Source organism: Mauremys mutica, unplaced genomic scaffold (assembly GCF_020497125.1).
Source record: "Mauremys mutica isolate MM-2020 ecotype Southern unplaced genomic scaffold, ASM2049712v1 000322F_np12_subseq_208620:291580_obj, whole genome shotgun sequence".
NCBI classification, from domain to species: Eukaryota; Metazoa; Chordata; order Testudines; family Geoemydidae; genus Mauremys; species Mauremys mutica.
The window spans coordinates 13401-32109 of NW_025422911.1; the positions used below are offsets into that span (position 1 = coordinate 13401).

The 18709-nt window shown below is 48.1% G+C and overlaps 1 long non-coding RNA gene across 1 annotated transcript; it reads right to left on the reverse strand.

The window, feature by feature from the left end:
• Positions 1 to 608: 608 nt before the first annotated feature.
• LOC123357126 lies at positions 609 to 5491 on the reverse strand. The gene is made up of 3 exons (XR_006575504.1): positions 5362 to 5491; positions 3471 to 3513; positions 609 to 813 (listed from the first exon to the last, which is right to left on the reverse strand). It is a non-coding gene; the product is annotated as an uncharacterized LOC123357126 (long non-coding RNA).
• Positions 5492 to 18709: the final 13218 nt, after the last annotated feature.

Genomic DNA, 18709 nt, shown 5'->3' on the forward strand with positions numbered 1-18709 from the left:
ATCTGTACCTACACTGTACCTACATCTCCCTCTATTTTGTTTTGTTAACTATGACTAATACTTTCGGGGGGGCTCCGGGCTAGTCCATGGACAGCCCTTAATGAAGAGAGAAACAAGTGAAGGGATACACTGGATGCCGCAGCAAAACAGCACGAGTAACAGTACAGTGAGTCCCCCAAAGGTGACAAGTTGATGCAACCACCCAGTGTTAGGAAGCCATGAGGAGAGCCAATCCCACCATCCCGAGAAGGGGTCTGGATTGTATCTGATTTGATCTGTTAAATTTTTAATTATCTTGAGTTGATTTTCAACTGAATGATGATGATCAGAAATATTAAAGCAACACATATCATTAACCTTTTCACATCCATAATGATGCAGCATAAGTAATTAGCATTTAAGCTGGCTATTAGCGCAAGAAAATAATTTTCTGTAGTTTTATCCGCCTTATTTTGCTCTAATACATGTTCAGCCTGCCGTGATAAAGCTTTGACCTGCCCCCAAGTTATGGCAGTGTTAGGTGTGCCACGCTTTCGGGCCTTGTCAATCTTGTCCACCCTATCTGTCAGGGTTAGACTGAAGTCCGGAATGGGATTCTTTAGCCCCTGATGCCAGGCCATCTCTCCACGGCTTCACAAAGCGAGCGGGAACCCACACAGGGCCGGTTTCAGTTGACACTGCTGCGTAGCCCCGGCCCCAGGTGATGAGTGGCACAGGCAGGCTCCACTCTGGTCCTGGCAACTTGCGATATATCACCTTTGGCGCCGGAAGGGGCTCGGTCTGTCTATAATGGCGCTGGGCTCTAGATAAAAACTGATTATTAAACAAAGTTAAATTCAAATGATTCAGAGTAAACAAGACACGAGCCAGCCATTCTTCCTTATCTGGCAAGGATAGGGGCACTCCTCCTTTTTGTTTTTGTTTAGTAAGGGCCTCCTTTAGGGTGCGGTTAGCCCGCTCAACAATGGCCTGACCCCGGGAATTATAAGGAATGCCGAATTTGTGGAGAATGCCCCACCGGGCACAAAATGCGGCCATGGCGGAGGAACAGTAAGCAGGGCCATTGTCGGTTTTTAACTCAGTGGGGCTGCCCATTACCGCAAAACTGCGAATCAAGTGATTGCAAACATGTTTGGTAGCCTCCCCTTTTTTGGGCAGTTACCCAAGTGTAACCAGAAAATGTGTCGATGACAACGTGCAGGTATTTCCAAGGGGAGAAGGGGGGAAAAAGGGTGACATCCATCTGCCAAAGTTGATTGGCTCCGAGACCACGGGGATTTACCCCTATGGGAGGACCCTGTGGGTTAAGGGTACATTGAGGGCATTGTTGAACAATACCTCGAGCATCAGATAGAGGGATCTGAAATTGTTTAGCCAATGCCTTGGCATTTTGATGGTGTAGGGCATGACTTTCTATAGGGGTACAAGGGAATGCCCTGAGTTGGGCATCCGCCTGGGCATTGCCTTCTGTCAACATGCCAGGGAAAGGTTGGTGGCTTCGAATATGAGCAATAAAAAACTGATCGGTACGGGAATGAATGAGATGTTGCAATGCTAAAAACAAAGCTAGCAAATTTTTATCTAGCGCTGGTGATACATAGCTACCACTAATATTTGAAACAACATTGGCTACATATAAACTGTCAGTGATAATATTAAACGGTTGCATAGAAAAACGATTAAAGGCTAAAATTACTGCAGCCAGCTCAGCACGCTGGGCGGAGCTTTGGGGTAGGGTAAACAGAGAACACCAGTGGGTAGTAGATGGGTCACGCCAAGAGAGAACCCCACGGTTTGGACTCCCGCCCGTAAATACTGTAAGCACATCTGGCAGCGGGGTTGGGGAGAGTAAATAGCAAAAGTTAAGGGGTAATCGCTGCGTCATGCTGAAACGGGGGTCCTTCAAAGTGTGACAGGAGAAGACCCCAGTAAAGGCTGAGCATGCACACTGAACCTCGGGGTTAGTTTCACAAAGAGTTTGCCATAAATGCAAAGGGATCAGAAGTACTATTTCAACGGGATCAATGCCTAAAAGGACCCACGCTCGCTGGCGTCCCTTGGTGATAAGGGAGGCAAGCATGGAGGGAAGGGGAGTAAGGGTGTTTGCCGGGGTATGGGCGAGATAAAGCCATTCAAGGATTCGTACCGTCCCAGCCTCGGGTGCTTGAAAGAGGGCGGCACAAGGCTGGGTCACCCCTTGAAGACAAGCGAGACGTGGAGGCTCGTTATCCACGGCACGATCCACCCAAACCTTTGCGAGAGATTGATTTACCTGCTCAATGGCATCTAATTGTGTTTTTGTGAGAGAAATGATATCGGAGGGGTGACGCCCCTGCCGAAGAGCATCAAATAATGGACTTAACATGTTAGTATCAAGGCGATAATAGGGACGTACCCAATTAATAATGCCCAGGACTTGTTGAAGGGTGACGTAATTAATGTTGGTTTTCAAGGCAATTTGCGGGATAATCGGAATGGAATAAGCGGCCATCATTTTATGTCCCAGATAAAGGAAGGGCTCTATACATTGTACCTTTTCTGGGGCTATTTGAAGGCCGTATTCCTGGAGCATATTTTGCAGGTCAGTTTGCCATGAAGGAGGGAGTTCTGGCCCTGCTATGAGGATATCATCCATATAATGGTAAACCTTAAGCATAGGGTACCGTTTGCGAAAGGGTAAGAGAGACTGATTCACATAATACTGACAGAGGGTGGGGCTGTTTAGCATACCCTGGGGAAGAACCTTCCAATGGTAGCGTTCTGTTGGCTGACTATTATTCAAAACAGAGATAGTAAAGGCAAAGTACTTTCGATCACGGGGGAGGAGAGGGATAGAGAAAAAACAATCCTTAAGATCGATTACTGCTAACTGATAATCATGTGGTATAACATTCGGATTCGGGGTCCCACATTGAAGGGCTCCCATAGGTTCCATAATTTTGTTTATAGCTCGGAGATCATGTAATAATTGCCAGCGTCCAGATTTTTTCTTAATAACAAAGATTGGAGTATTATATGGGCTAGTAGTAGGCTCAATATGTCCCTCGGTTAATTGTTCCTGAACTAATTCCTTAAGGGCTATTAATTTTTCCTGAGGGAGTGGCCATTGCTCAACCCACACTGGGACATGGGTTTTCCATTCCAGGGGGAGGGCAGTGTGTAAAAAGCACTGATGTGTCATGGCACCACTAGGGAGGCTCCCAGCTGAGACAATAGGTCTCGCCCCCAGAGATTAATGTCAATTGGCAAAATGCACGGACGAATTTTTGCAACCTCTCGCCCTTCCTCACTATCCCATACTGAGAGCCAATTGGTGCTTTGTCGGGAAGATTGCGGGCCTCCCACTCCCCAAACAGAGGGGGAAACTTCGGAAGGCCAGGAAGGGTCCCAATGCTTTTGTGCAACTACTGAAACATCCGCTCCAGTGTCTAGCAACCCATAGAGCTCCTTACCGTTGATGATATACTTACGGGTCGGTTTGTGGGTTCGGATGTGTTGTAATACTGCAGCAATCTGTGGATGAAAAAGGAGACCTTGCTCCAGATTAACGCGAGTAGAACCAAATCCGCCGGCACGACTCGCTTGGCTGGGTCCGGCCGGCGCTGTGTAAGGTAAGATTAGCAGTTGAGCCCAAGAATCTCCCGCCTTTAGCTGAAGGGGAAGATGACTCCAAATTTGAACATAAATAACTCCGGTGTAATCAGAATCGATAACTCCGGGCACAATCATAATAGACTGACTACTGGCAGAAGAACGAGGCAAAATTAACCCAAATGTGTCTGGGGGAAGCGGACCAGAAAGCTGCGTAGGCATGAGGAGTACGTCACCAGGGAGAGGGGATTGCATATCTACTGCATTAATAAGATCCAAACCAGCACTGCCTTTTGTGGCTGGTCGAGCAGCTGTGGCAGGCAAAGCTCCCTCCTTTAAACCGGGGCTGGAGGGGGGCCCGGTCGAAAGTTTCCCGAATTATCTGGGGTTGAGGAGCGACATTGATTAGCCCAATGATATCCTTTATTACATTTTGGGCACTTTTTAGAAGGACGGCCCCCGGTGGTGTTAGTTCCGCCCTTATGAGCACCACCTCCTGGGGCCCGGCACTCCTTTTTGAAGTGTCCAGGTCGCTGGCAGTTAAAGCAGTTACCTGTAGGTTTGTTACCTTGACGGATTGCTCCCGCCAACAGTGCCATAGCGTGGGTCTGAGTGCCCACTTCGGCACATGCCTGCAACATGTCAGCGAGTGTGTAATTAGGGCGGTGAATGATAGTTTGGAGAATTTTCCGACAGTCAGCATTGGACTGCTCATACGCTAAGCGTAAAAGGAGTTCCGTCTGAGCGTCCGGATTGTCAATTTGGCGTTGAACAGCCTCCTTGAGGCGATCAACGAAATGATGATAAGGTTCAGTAGCTTGTTGTTTAACATTTGTGAATGATCGAAGGGGCTTGCCAGAGGCTGGAACACGCCGAAAGGCTCTCTGAATGCACATTGCCGTGCGGTGAAAAGATTCCATGGGCAATATAGATTGTTGCTCCATGGTGGCAAAAGCTCCTGTCCCATATATTTGCTCAGCAGTATTCTGCGCGTTACCGAGTGCTAGGGCTGCCAACCTAAACTCATTATCCCATACCACGTACTGTGCAGGGGAAAGGATCATACGAAATAGATGTTTCCAGTCCTCCGGGATCATAGTATAACTATTAGCGATCCCTTCTATCATACCCTGCACATAAGTGGAACGCAGCCCAGTCTCACGTACCGCTTTGTTAAGCTCCCGAAGAATTGAATACGGGAGGGTGGAGTGCCGAGCTACCACCTCACCTGCCTCATTGGGAGGGTCATAAGACAGGGGAAACATCAAAGGGATTTCTCCCTCCCATTCTTCCAATAAGGGGTCCTGCCCGCTCGCCCGCACCGCTGCAAGGGCGGCACAGACAGCACCCTGATGAAGGGACTTCTGCCCCAGGGTGTCCACCACTGGTGTAGAAGTTTTTGGTGCTAAAAAAGGGGCTGGTGGGAGCACTCGGGGATAGGCGGGAGGTGCCTCTACCGAGAGCAAGGGAGGTGCGGAGGGGGACGCCTCTTTTCGTAATCTCCCCACCGCAGCTGAACAGTGCTGCCACAACAGAATATGTTGGATCTCGGCTCGAGGTTCCCTAAACAATGCCTCTCCGATCTTTATCCAATCGGAGTGATCTAGGGAGCCTCGGTTCGAGTACCATGGGCACTTATACTCAATCACTCGGAGCAATTCCTCCAAGTGCCGTAATGATACTGCAGTACACCCGTCCTGTTTGATAAGCTTCAATAATTCTTTTGCATGATCTTTTTGCTCAATGGATAAATCCCCCCCCATTACTCACGAGGGAGCGCGTTGCGCTGTGGTGCACCAAGGCTAAGCCAGCCGATGAGTCGGGGGTCCTGTGTCTGGATCACGTCGGGGTCACCAGATGTTGTATCGGGAAACAGAGATGAGACAGAGCTGCAGTGAGGCGTCTCTGGATAGTCCCAGACCGCTGTTTTTATTCTCTCTCTTACAGACCGGTTACTCAGTATTACATGATTGACATCACACAGGTTACTTATTACTATATGATTGATACACCTGTTTACTTCATTCTGATTGATTAAGGCTGGTTTCCCTCACCGGGCCATTGTCTTGTGTGACTAGGCTAGCATAGCAGAAAGTGCATAATATACTGTGCTAATAACATGGTTCAGTGCAGGGACAGCGTGGTTTGCCAACATCTGTACCTACACTGTACCTACAGTTCACCCTGTTACCACTTGGTACCTCTTTTCCCATCATCTTAGGGCATCGGGTTATTCCTCGGCCATTTACTTCTGTCAGCATTTCTTAGCTCCAAGGCCTAAAATAGCGAAGCTAAAATCTTGCAGGTCTCAGCCTACAGGCCTTGCCTGTCAGCCCTATTTACGTAGATACCTAATACATGATTATTCTCGCTACAGACTGATCAATCGATTCTCTATTTAGCACACAGTGATTCCATGTGACATAACATGTTAGTTATTTATAACACCACACAATAAATGAACAGTAAACTAAAATCACTGGCTGCCATTCCCACCCTTACTCCTACGCTGCTGCTGTATCCTGTGGTGCCCGGCGCTCTGCCTGCAACTCAAGCCGGGCTTTGCGCTCTCACACGGGGGCTCCATCTTGCCGGAGCCCCAGATACCCTGTGGCCGCTCCTGGCTCACCAGGGGCCATTTCAGATTTTGGGGCGGGGGCAACTTTAACTGTGATTCCAGGGGCTACTGAGGCACCTGAAAACTGTAGGGTTTTTTGCAGAAAATAACTTAGAAATTCACTGACGAGCTCTGTATCTAATTGTTATATAAAGAAAGATAAATATATACTGACTCCAATTACAGCCACATATTCAATTTAAAATGTAAATTTAGAACAATCAGGAGATAATAGAGTAGTAATAACTTTATACCTTTATTCATCGTACAAGTTTTGACAAGTTTCCTTGTCCGTCCCCCCCTTTTTGCCTTATCTCCCACCCACTAGAATAATTTTTAGACATTTGTCATCAGTCATTTTGAAATTGCATTTAATGTATCCTTATTGGCTACATTAGCAACTGTCGCTTTCATGCCTTTTCCTCATTTTAAGAGGAAAATATGCCACCTATAGAATTCTAAATTGAGTAAATAGGTGTGTGACCGATGCATGGCTTGTGTGACAGTCAGATGAGCTCCTGTTTTGATAGGAGAGAGTATAACGTTGTCATTCAGGAGCCCAAAGGTGAAAGGAGAACAGAGCCATGTGAGACGAGGAGAGGAATGGGGGAGTAGCTAATTCTGGGGTGCCAGGACATGGGGAGGGTGTGTGCAGGGTTAGAGCTAAGAAGCAGCAGGGAGAGAGGAGGTTGTGAGAGACGAGGAGGGAACACAGGAATCTCCCAAGGTGCCGGGAGGTGGTGCTGGCTGAGAGTAATGGGAAGAAGGAGAGGGGAGTGTGGGGGAAGGGCACCCAGGAAGTGGGCTGGGTGAGTCAGTGGGAGGGAGGAGAGGTTTGGGGATCTAGAGCTGTGGGGGATCCCAGACCTTTAACCCTGAACCCCTCCTATTCTGACTGACAACTGGCAGCAGGTCCGTCCCCGATCTCACTTTCCCCTGAGAGTTATGGTGCAATGAGGACCCAGAACTGATGCCTTCCTCTCTTCTCTGTGGAAGGGTTTGGGGAAAATCAGCACCTGATAGGTTTGATCTCTCCCACATATATTTTGGTTTGTTCATCCCTTTTTCCATTCCTCTCTCTGACATTTCCTTTTTCTCAGGCACAGGGAGTGACCTATGTCTGGATTCTCTCTGTCTCCCATCAGGTGATGGGCTGGTGAGTGAGAATGGGGAGGAGAAACCCCAACAGGAAGATGCTGAGCAAGGAGAACCACATGGAACGTTATCAGGAAGATCCAAGAAAAAGCAAAAGCCTGTGAGACTCTGCACAGGGCAGAGGAGAACTTCAGTAGCCACTCAGACCTTATTACCCATGAGAGAATCAACTTGGAAGACACATGCTACACATGCCATGAGTGTGGGAAAAGCTTCAATCGAAGCTCAAACCTTATTACACATCAGAGACTCCACACAGGAGAAATGCCCTACACATGCTCTGACTGTGGGAAAAACTTCCATCTGAGCTCAACCCTTCTCACACATGGTAGAATCCATACAGGAGAGGCGCCCTACACATGCTCTGAGCAGAGACCTAGCGAGCACCCTCCGTACCCTCCGACCGGAGGGGGCCCCACAAGGAAGGGGGCCCCTAAAAGTGGCAAAAAAAATGTAAGGTATAACTAGGTAAGTGACCTTTATTGACGCTATTGCACAATCCATGTCGGTTTTACTGACAAAACCGTGAAGTCATTATGACACATCATAATGCTATTGGCTACATCAGTTGTCTGTCGGTCAGTTTCGAATTTTAGTTGGACCCATTCAAAGAATGTGTATTTGAGTTCATAATGGCGGTCGGCGGATAAATGTTATTAATTTAGTTGTTTTTTATCGTTTCCAATGCAGAAGCGTGCTTTGTGATGTCTAAGAGAACGTATAAGAGCGGAGCTAGTAAACGAAAGGCAGCAAAAGATGCCGAGAAGGAACTTGAGAAAATTCCAAAATTGTCAACGTATTTTGCGCTGCAATCCAACGTACAGGTACAGGCACATGAAACTGACAGCGCTAGCAGCGACGAATCGTATCCAGAAGTATCCAGAAGAGCTTCAAGTGAGGTCGAAGGTGAAGCCAGTTGTTCTACCAAACAAACTGTGACAGATATTCCAGCTGCTGCCAGGAAAGAAGTATCTGAATCTGAACCACTGACTGATGATCCAGGAGATTGGCCGTCTATAATATCGCACAGGCAAGTGTGTGACATTGTTGCACGTGGCCCACCGCAGCAGAATGAAAGTTACGAATTTCTATTTAACGAGGAAAGACGGAGGTTCACAAGTACTCATTTCTATCGAACCATGGCAAATGGCGAGAAAATAAGACGTTCATGGTTAATGTACTCAGTTCAGAAAGATGCCATTTTTTGTTTTTGTTGTAAATTAGTTGGCACTGGCGACATACCGCTACGTCGTGGAACGTCTGCTTGGAAAGCACTGTCAAAAAGACTTCAGCAGCATGAAACAGGCAAAGGTCATCAAGACTGTATGGTGAATGGTTTGACCTTCGGTCAGGCATAGTAAACCGTACATCTATTGACCAACTCGAATTGCAGGCTTTTCTGAAAGAAAGAGATTTCTGGAGAAATGTTGTCAAACGCATGGTTGATGTCGTTATTTTCTTGTCCGAAAGAAACTTGGCATTTCGAGGAAGTAATTAAAAGCTCGGCGATCCTTCAAATGGCAACTTTTTGGGACTGTTTGAATTGCTTGCAAAGTATGATACTGTCCTCAGCGAACTTTTACAGAGGATTAAGAAGGCAGAGACACATGTTCAGTACCTCAGTCCACAGATCCAAAATGAGCTGATTCAACTTGTTGCCAGTAACATTCAAGAGGTGTCAATATTCGTGAAGCATTTGTTGGTTTTCTTAATGTTCATGATACAACTGGCGAGGGCTTATTGGAAGCGTTTCTTGAAAAGGCAAACAACTTAGGAATAGACATTGCTGACATGAGAGGCCAAGCTTATGATAACGGCGCAAATATGAGAGGAAAGAATAAAGGAGTTCAAGCCCGCGTGCTAGAAATAAATGACCGTGCCTTGTATGTACCATGTGGAGCTCACACTTGGAATCTTGTGATCTCAGACGCGGCAAAGTCATCGAAATATGCCGTTGACTTTTTCGGTCCGATTAACAGAATATACGTTATCTTTTCTTCGTCACCTTCACGTTGGGATATACTTCAAGAACATATGCCAATATCTGTTAAAGGGTTATCAGACATTCATTGGGAGTCGAAAATTGATGCTGTGAAGCCATTGCGTTATCACCTTGAAGAATTGTGCAATGCTTTGTCATCTTTGCGAGAATATGTGCTCGAAAAGAAAGATGGCAATACAGCAACAGAAGCCGGTGCGCTTTTAGAGCATGTTACTATGTGGCCTTTTGTTCTGACTGTGTACACGTGGTACGATATACTATTTCACGTCAATAAAACCAGCACATTAATTTAGTCACCAGATGTGTCAATTGACGTACTGCAGGCAGAAGTTGGTACTACAATGAAGTTTTTGGAAGACTATCGAAATACAGGATATAACTCTGGTCACAAATGCATGTGAAATAGCAGAGCATATGGGTATTGAGCAGGTGTTTCCAGAAACCATGGTGCGACGTAAGAAGAGAATGTTTGATTACAAATGTGCTGATGATTCGAGTCGCCTTTCTGCCGAAGAAAAATTCAAATCACAGTTCTTTCTTGTTCTCACTGATCAGGCCATATCTTCTGTTTCGTCACGATTTGACCAACTCGTGGAGTGGTATAAGTTGTTTGGATTTCTGTACAACGCTAACAGCCTGAAACAGTGTCGCAGAGAAAATGAACTGGAGAATCACAGCAAAAATTTTGAAAGAAAAATGGGAGACATTGATGCCAACGAACTCATAATGGAATTGAATCGTTTTATTTATGTCATCGAGAAAGAGAGAGGACTTGTCATGGCAAACAATTTTTTAACGTACATATACAAGAACAGGCTTTAGGAGATATATCCGAATCGTTGCATTTGCATCAGAATTCTTCTGACCATACCAGTTACTGTCGCCGGTGCTGAAAGGAGTTTCAGCAGTATGAAACTGATCAAGAATATCCTGCGCTCAACCATGACAGATGACAGGCTTTCTGCACTTGCAGTTATCTCAATCGAAAACAAGATTGCCAGATCTCTGGACTATGACGCATTGATTAACCAATTTGCGGAGAACAAGGCTGGAAAGAAGCGCTTTGCGTAAATACGGAATACATGTACACTGTAGGCCTATGTATACATAATATGAACCCTGTATATTGTATAAAATAAATACCGCATTCCAGTATCTGCATTGTAAGGGGCCCCGGACATATGTTCGGAGGGGGCCACGTTCTTTGTTGCTACGGCCCTGGCTCTGAGTGCGGGAAAAGCTTTAGTTACAGCTCAGTCCTTATTAGACATCAGAAAATCCACAAACGCCTTGACTAGGGCTGGCCAAAGATTTTTTTTTTAATCACATTTGTTAATTCCGTCCTAGTGATCTTTGCACCATCTTCACCGTGGTGTCTCAGCTCCCCCAGATGAGTTGCCTGTTTCTGCCTTGTGTGCAGCTCACCCTTCTTTGGGGTCAGGCCTGTGATCTTCTCTATCAACTCCTTTCCTTTGAATTGAAGGAGTGTGTGTCCCTCCAGCCAGGAATTTTCATCAGCTCCAGGTGACGTTATTGATATAATCTGGGACCATATAGAACATGGTTCTAACCAAGGTCCTGTAGTGGCACCAAATCTTAGGTAAAGGGGGTCATATAAGGTGTCTAAGACCAGGTTATGGGTTGCTGGTTATAATTATGGTGTCTGTGTGCATGTGTCATTTTTTAGTTGAAGTTATGACTATTGGCTCTATCCTGTCTGTATTTCAAACTTGTGCTATGCTTGTGGATGACACCCCAAAAAAGTTGGTGTTAGCTCTGCCTAGCCTGCTTGATGTCCCGTTAAGGACCATCAGCTATTCAACTGACCCATGGAGAGAAGGCAGATATGCCTTGTAACTCAGCAAAGTATGCAGGGACTTGCCCATGTGACTCCAGACTCCATTTTGCTGTAATTTTCCACAGTAAGAACAAATAAGTGTTCTTACACCTGGAAAAGAGACTATAAAAGGCTGATACCTCATCTCCATCTTGTTTTCAATCCTGCTTTTTACCTCTGGAGGGAGTTTGCTACAAACTGAAGTTCTGCACAAAGGACTGAATGACCCATCCCAGCGGGGGATGTTCTCCAGAGACTTGATTTGAACCTGCAGTTTACTCCATCACTGCTACAAGCCTGAACTATGAAATTTGCCATTACTGTATGTAATTGATTCCATTTAACCAATTCTAACTCTCAGCTCTATCTTTTTCCTTTGATGAATAAACCTTTAGATTTTAGATTCTAAAGGATTGGCAACAGCGTGATTTGTGGGTAAGATCTGATTTGTATATTGACCTGGGTCTGGGGCTTGATTCTTTGGGATCAAGAGAACCGTTTTCTTTTATTGGGGTGTTGGTTTACATAACCATTCATCCCCAGGACGAGTGCACTGGTGGTGATACTGGAAGACTGGAGTGTCTAAGGAAATTGCTTGTGTGACTTGTGGTTAGCCAGTGGGGTGAAACTAAAGTCCTCTTTGTCTGGCTGGTTTGGTTTGCCTTAGAGGTGGAAAAACCCCAGCCCAGGGCTGTGACTGCCCTGTTTAAGCAATTGGTCCTGAACTGGCACTCTCAGTTGGGTCCCACCAAGACCGCATCGTCACACCCAACAAGCTACACTGAGGCAAAAACTACCTGAGCCTTCCATCCACTAGGGCTGTGCATGGCGTTGGCTGCTCAAGTTAGTGATCTTGGTGTAAAAAGGAAATTTTAGTTGTAGAGCAGATGCGCCCAAGTGCAGGGGTTGGCATTAGCTTTTCCCTTGACCTAACCTAAACTCCATCACTTTGCCTAGTGTAAACAAACCCTGAGCATCACAGTTATACTGTTCCCCCATTTCAAAGCCATTGTTAGTCATCGAGTTCCCCCTTTAGGAACCAATTGTTTCATTCCCAGTTGCTCTGATGTTGCTTCAGGTTGTGCTGGGGAGCAGATATTTTTGCTACCGTTTTCCTCACTTAAAATATATTGAACTGTAACAAAAGTGCAGGAACAACATAGGGATAGGGGGAAAATGTCATTTCTCCTCTATAACAGCAGAAGAACATAGGGAATCCCTCTGATTTACCCTGATTCCTCATCACCATCCCAATCCCCCTTTTGTTCAGCTTCTTAGGTCAATATTTTTTTCTAAAAGGCTGGGAAGAGGATTCCCTCATAAATGACTTGTAATTAAACAAAGTACTCATGCATTTGGCTACTAAAGCCGCTGTGGCCCAGGCCCTGCAGGAGGTCGCTCCTGAAGAGATCTCCTTCCTAATCAGCTGCATGTTGCCTATTATTTGGGAAATACAATCCCTATCTAGGTAGAGATGGGAAACATGGAAGTGACATTTCTGTTCAGCTCACCCCTGGGAGATGCTGCAAATGTGTAGAAAATGGGATCCGTGTTGAATGTGCTATAGCTGCAGAAAAATACCTCTTTTTAATAGAGACCTGACATTTGGTGTCTTACAGGGATTCTAAGTTGCACCTGAATTTAGTCCCTAATTTAAATCTGTGCCACCAGATTAAAGAAATAAAAGGGCATAGTTGGGGGAGTTGTACCTCACTGTCGCTACTGATCTGTTGTGTGGTTGGTGAAGAATTCTACACCAGAGAAGTGTCAAATTACTCCAAGTAAGGTCAAAGATTTGACAAGAGCTCAGGTAGAAATTGCAGGTACTAGTCATTGATTTTCACCCCTGAGATGGAAGCTGTGGTGACCTGTGGCCCAGGTAAACTATTTTTAGAACCTGCTCCCTAGTTAAGTGGCATTGATCACACTCCTGAAGGACGCCATGATTAAATTGGGCACAACTGTCTTTTACCATTTGGATCCAAAGTTAGATGAAGCACAGAGAGAAACAGCTGATTCCTTCAGAGCCATTCCGTGCCTACGGGTCCCAATCTGGCTGCCTTGTTGGACAAGAAGCACTTCCCTGCTGGCCAAACAGTGGTAGCCAATGAGGGAATGTATCAGATGCGAAGTTCAGACTGCAGGATACTTGAATGTGAGTCCCAAGGCTGTGGTTTAGTCCAGTCCTGCACAACTTGTAAAGTGGCGAGGGCAATATTACTCCAAAGAAAACAGCTGAGGGATGAAACCGCCCTGGCCCCAAAGAACCCCCCCCAGTGCCAACCAGCCACCCCAAAACACAGCCCCCCAGCACTGCCTAACCTGCGAAAACAACTCCCCCAGTGCCGCCCAGCCCCCCGAAACAACCCCCCCGAAGTGCCGCAACCCTCCTTCCCCAGCACTGCCCTGACAAAACAGCGATATTGAATCTTGTTATATGTTATAGGGGGCCCCTAACGTAGTATAATTAAGGTAAAAGAAAACTGTCTTTTTCCTAGAATTAGAATAAGATCTTCCCCCCCCTTGGTAATCAGTCGCCCTGTGGAGTGAATGAGGTGGGACTGAGGAAGGCAGCACCTCCAGACAGCTGCAACCCTTGGAGAGGGAATGGGAGCCAGACCAGATCAGTAGAAGAGGTCAGCCAGCGACTCATAGCTCGTCTCCTCCACCCCCAACTCTCCTCCTCATCCCCTCTCCCCCACTGCCTGCCCGCTCGCCTCCTCAGCCTCCCACCCCCCTGGACAGTGATGAGCTGCCAAAATCTTAACTGGTTCCCTCCTCATCCCACATGGGGGTCGTGGCCCACCCCCACACCCCCGGTTCTCCTGCCCCATCCAACCCCCCATGTTCCTTGATGCCCCCCTGTGACCCCACCCCATCCAACCCCTCCTCTCATTCCTGATGGCCCCCCTGGGCCCTTGCCCCATCCAACCACCCCTTCTCCCTGTCCCCTGATGGCCCCTGGAACCCCTGCCCCTGACGGTTCGCGCGGGAAGCCTGGGAGGGCTGAGAAGCAAATGGCGGCTTCGTGCTCAGGCCCAGGGAGGCAGAGGGGAGGTAGGTGAGCTGGGGTGGGGAGCGGTTCCCGAGTGCCCCCCCCCCGGGTTACCTGCTGCGGTGCGGGCGGCCCCCCCCGCCCCAGCTCACCTCGTCTCCGTCTCCACCTTGCTGGGCCTGAGTGCGAAGCCGCCACATGGCTTCTCTTCCCTCCAAGGCTTCCTGCGCGAACACCTGATTAGTGGGGGGAGGGGGAAAGCGAGGCGGGGCATTCAGGGGAGGAGGCGGAGTGGAGGTGAGCTGGGGCCAGCCACCGGCTCACCTGCCCCCCCCCGCCACTGCCTGCCCGCTCGCCTCCTCAGCCCCCGACCCTCACCTGCTATTGTGTCCTACAGGAGGCCTGTGATACGCAGGGGGTCAGATTAGATGCTCTAATGGTCTCTTCTGGCCATAAAGTCGACTAATTTCTGAATAACTGAGTGTAGCATTGGGAGCAGCGTCTGAACTTTCCCTGTCTAGCCGGCTTGCTGCCTAGAACGAACGCTCCTGGAGTGGGGTGATCCCCAGGGAGTAGCCCAAACCTGCAAAGTGCCTGGCCAGGGGCAGGACATTGGCACAGCAAGGGAGGGGTGTGGCAGTGACATCACAAAGGTCTTTTGCAGGACCTCAGCCTATTGGTCCAAGGTGGTGGGGAGGTGGTGACCTCACAGAGAGATGCTGACATCAGCCAGGTAGGACAGGGGCGAGGGGCCAGGGAAACCTCAGAGACCCCTGTGGCTTTGCTTCCGCAAGTCTCCTTCTCCAGGTCTCTCTTTGAGGACTGAGAGAGTATTCGGGTTCACGGACGTGAGCGCCAGGAGGAACCTCTTTCGAGTTCTCTCCTTCCCTTTTAGTGATTTTACTAGAAAACAGCCATCCCTGTTTAGAAGGTAAGAGCCTCCTGGAGGTTTGAAACCTGTTCAGTCTGATCCAGCTGGTGACAGTTGAATTCTAGGCATGGAAAACACGAGCTTAAGGAGGCAGAATTTTATTGCACACCTGGGATTTTGTCCCTTAGAATCACTGGGGATAGTAGGGTTTGTTCTATGTGTTTCCCCTTTTCCTCCCTCCCTCCTTTCTCTTTGTCTCTTGCTTCTTTTGTCCTTTCTCCTGTTCTCCTCCTAACACCAGGAGGTAGGTGTGTGTGTGTTGCGGGGGAGTGCACTGTTGTTAGTCTGGAGCTCATCTGAGAGCACTTTATTCAGGTCATTCAGTGTCTGAAAATCAGGGCTCTTCGGTCCTATTCCCAACTCTGCCCCTGACTGGCTGTGTGACCTAAGACAAGTCCATTCTTCTTTCTCAGACGTAGCTTCTCCCTCTTTCAAGTAGGGATAATAATGATCTGCTCCTACCTAGCTCAACACACTCACTCTTTCCCAACACACACACTGTCTCTCCCAAGAACACAAACAGTCTCCACCCAGGCACGCACACTGCAGTTGAAAAGCAGCTGGTAATCTAGTAAGATGCCCATGGAACGGTGGGATAGAGAAACCTGCATCATGTGATGCTGTACCAGCCCATGAGGCATTGCAAACCCTTCCCAAAACACCCTGCAGCCAGTTGCACAGTGGGATAGTTACTCACAGTGCACTGCTCTCTGTTGCCATCCAAGAACTGCTAGCAGGGATGTGCTCTGGTGACACAAGGGGCATAGGGAGGACATTCAATAGCTGTTTAGTTAAAACACTTTAACTAAAGCAGCAATGCCAGGGGGTTGGTGGCTCCTTTCTTTCCTCACCCTGGAGTAAACTCAGCTTTTTATTCCATTCTTGATGTTTCATGGAATAACAACAGACGACCGAAGAAAGACGTGGACAGGGTGGGTCTCAGGGGAGGGGCAGAGAGGTTCGAGCGGTGGGCAGAGCAGGTCTTGGAGGTGGGGGCAGTGGGCAGGGCAGGTCTCAGGGGAGGGGCAGAGGTGAGAGAAGTGGGCAGGGTGGATCTCCAGGGAGAGGCACAGAGGTGTGGGTGGTGGGCAGGGTGGGTTGCAGGGACGGGTCAGAGAGGTGGCGGCTGGTGGGCAGACCGTGTGGTAGGGGGTGGAGAGGCACGAGCAGCAGGCAGGAAGGCCTTGGGGGAGGAGAGGAGCGAGCGAAAGGTGGCTCAGCCGTCCTCAGCCAAAGAGGAAGAGCGGGGGTGGGAAGTGGCCAAACAGGAGCAAGGGGGGAGCACAGGTGGGGCCTCAGAGAGAGGAGAAGTGTGGGGGGAGCAATGCCATGGTCTGGGCACCAATGGGCCCCCCACTTCTAGGGAGCTTCCAGCGCTCACACCCAGCCTCCCCAAATGCAAGAGCCATGGGCCACCTATTCTCTTCATCTTCACTAACCAAGCCCCTCCCCAAGCTATGCTGATGGGAGAAGCTCTCCTGTTGGCACAGCGCTATCTGCACCGGGGTTAGGCTGATATAACTGCATTGCTTAGGGAGGTAAATTTTTTACACCCCTGAGTAATGTAGTTACACCGATCTAATTTTGTAGTGTCGACCTGTCCAAAGAACCTTGGGAGTAAAACTTCCCCTGCTCCTCTGCTTTACTGAATCCAAACACAAGCAAAGCTTGTCAGGCCCAGATGGGGGTTGGCAGAGAGTCAGGTGTGTGCAGACATGATCCCTTCAGCAGCTGTAGGCACCATGGCTTAGCTGGCTAAAACCACTGTTTTGTATACAGGAGATCCTGGGTTCAAGTTCCAGTGGTACCTTACTGAGTTGCTTTTGGGGCACCTGGTACTGGCTACTGTCAGAAGACAAGATTCAGAGCTAGATGGACCTTCGGTCTAGCCTAGTGTGGTTTTTCTTATGGTTTGAATTACACTCACAGGCACTGATGATAGAGTTACTGAAAGTTTGGGAGTTAGGAGCTGATAGGTCAGTGGTCCAGTCCCCTCTCAGACGACCCCGTCCCTCTGGGACAGGGGCAGGTCTGAGCTCTCACACCAAATGCTCATTGTGGCTACCAGAATCTGTGGGCAGCTCGTTTCGTTTATGCCGAGGGTTGAGTCCTGTTTTGTGCACCGTGTCTGAGAATGAAAATCCTAACCTGCCCTTTGAAATAACAAAAGCAGCAGGACGTCTTTCTGTCCCTGCCCCAGAGCAGACAGACCAATGGAGAAATGCCATGAGTCCAGGGTAATACTCCCCTGCGGTTTTACCATTTCCACTTGCTAAACCCCCTCCCAACCTTCTGGGCTCCTGGAGCAGGGGACTGAGCCTGAGCCGAGACACGGACACTGCAACTTTACAGCCCAAGCCGCATGACCCTGATTAATGTGACACGGGCCAGTCGTGGGTGTTTCATTGCACTGGAGACGTAGCCTAATGTTATGTCTGCACTGCGATTAACACACCCAGGGCACCTGTCGCAAAGCCCGGGTCAGCTGACTCAGGGTTATGGGGCTTGGGCTGCAAGACTATAAAATTACAGTGCAGACAGATGGGCTTGAGCCCAGTCTCTGAGACCCCGCGAGGGGTGAGGGTTTCCGAACCCAGGCTTCAGTCTGAACACAAATATCTGCACCACAGTTTTTAGCCTCTCAGCTTTAGCTTCATGAGCCCACGTCAGATGGTCCAGGCCAGCCATGCTGCCATCTTTATCCCAGGAGAGATGGACTCTAAGGGTACGTCTCCACTGCAGTGTCAGCCCAGGGGTGGCTCGCTGTGCTCAGAGCAGCACCCTGGAAGCCCCATATTCATCAGTCTCATATAATGATGATACGGTTTGTACAAAGTCTGCCTGGTGAGGTGTCATTTCAAAAGTCTTGGTCTGTTGAACATTAATATTGTGTTGGATTGTGTGTGTAGCATTGGCTGGGAAGTTTTGCTCTGTGTGTTTTACTGAGATGAGGTTGGGAAATGCCCACCAACAGCCTTTCAGGTGTGACAATGGAGGAGCCAGACTCGCTGCTGGCCCATTAAAGGGATCCACACTCCCAAGGACTATCCCAGGAACCGTGTACAATGCAGACTTCTCCGAGCTAGCACAGCGACAATGGGCACTGCTTGACTCACATTCTAGCAAAGGTACTTCCTAGCCAGTTGGAAGAAACTATGAAAGGGGGGTAGAGACATGAATTGGCCTCTCTCCCCCACAACTCAACACCTGTAAACACATCTGGAGGACAAACACTGTTAGGTGTGAGAAGTATAAACTGTTCAATATGTTCAGTTAGTTGGTTAATAAGATGTTTATGAAGTAAATTGAAATTTAATGTGGATAAATGTAAAGTAATGCATATTGGAAAAAATAACCCCAACTATACATACAACATGATGGGGACTAATTTAGCTACAACGAGTCAGGAAAAAGATCTTGGAGTCATCGTGGATAGTTCTCTGAAGATGTCCACGCAGTGTGCAGAGGCGGTCAAAAAAGCAAACAGGATGTTAGGAATCATTAAAAAGGGGATAGAAAATAAGACTGAGAATATATTATTGCCCTTATATAAATCCATGGTACGCCCACATCTCGAATAC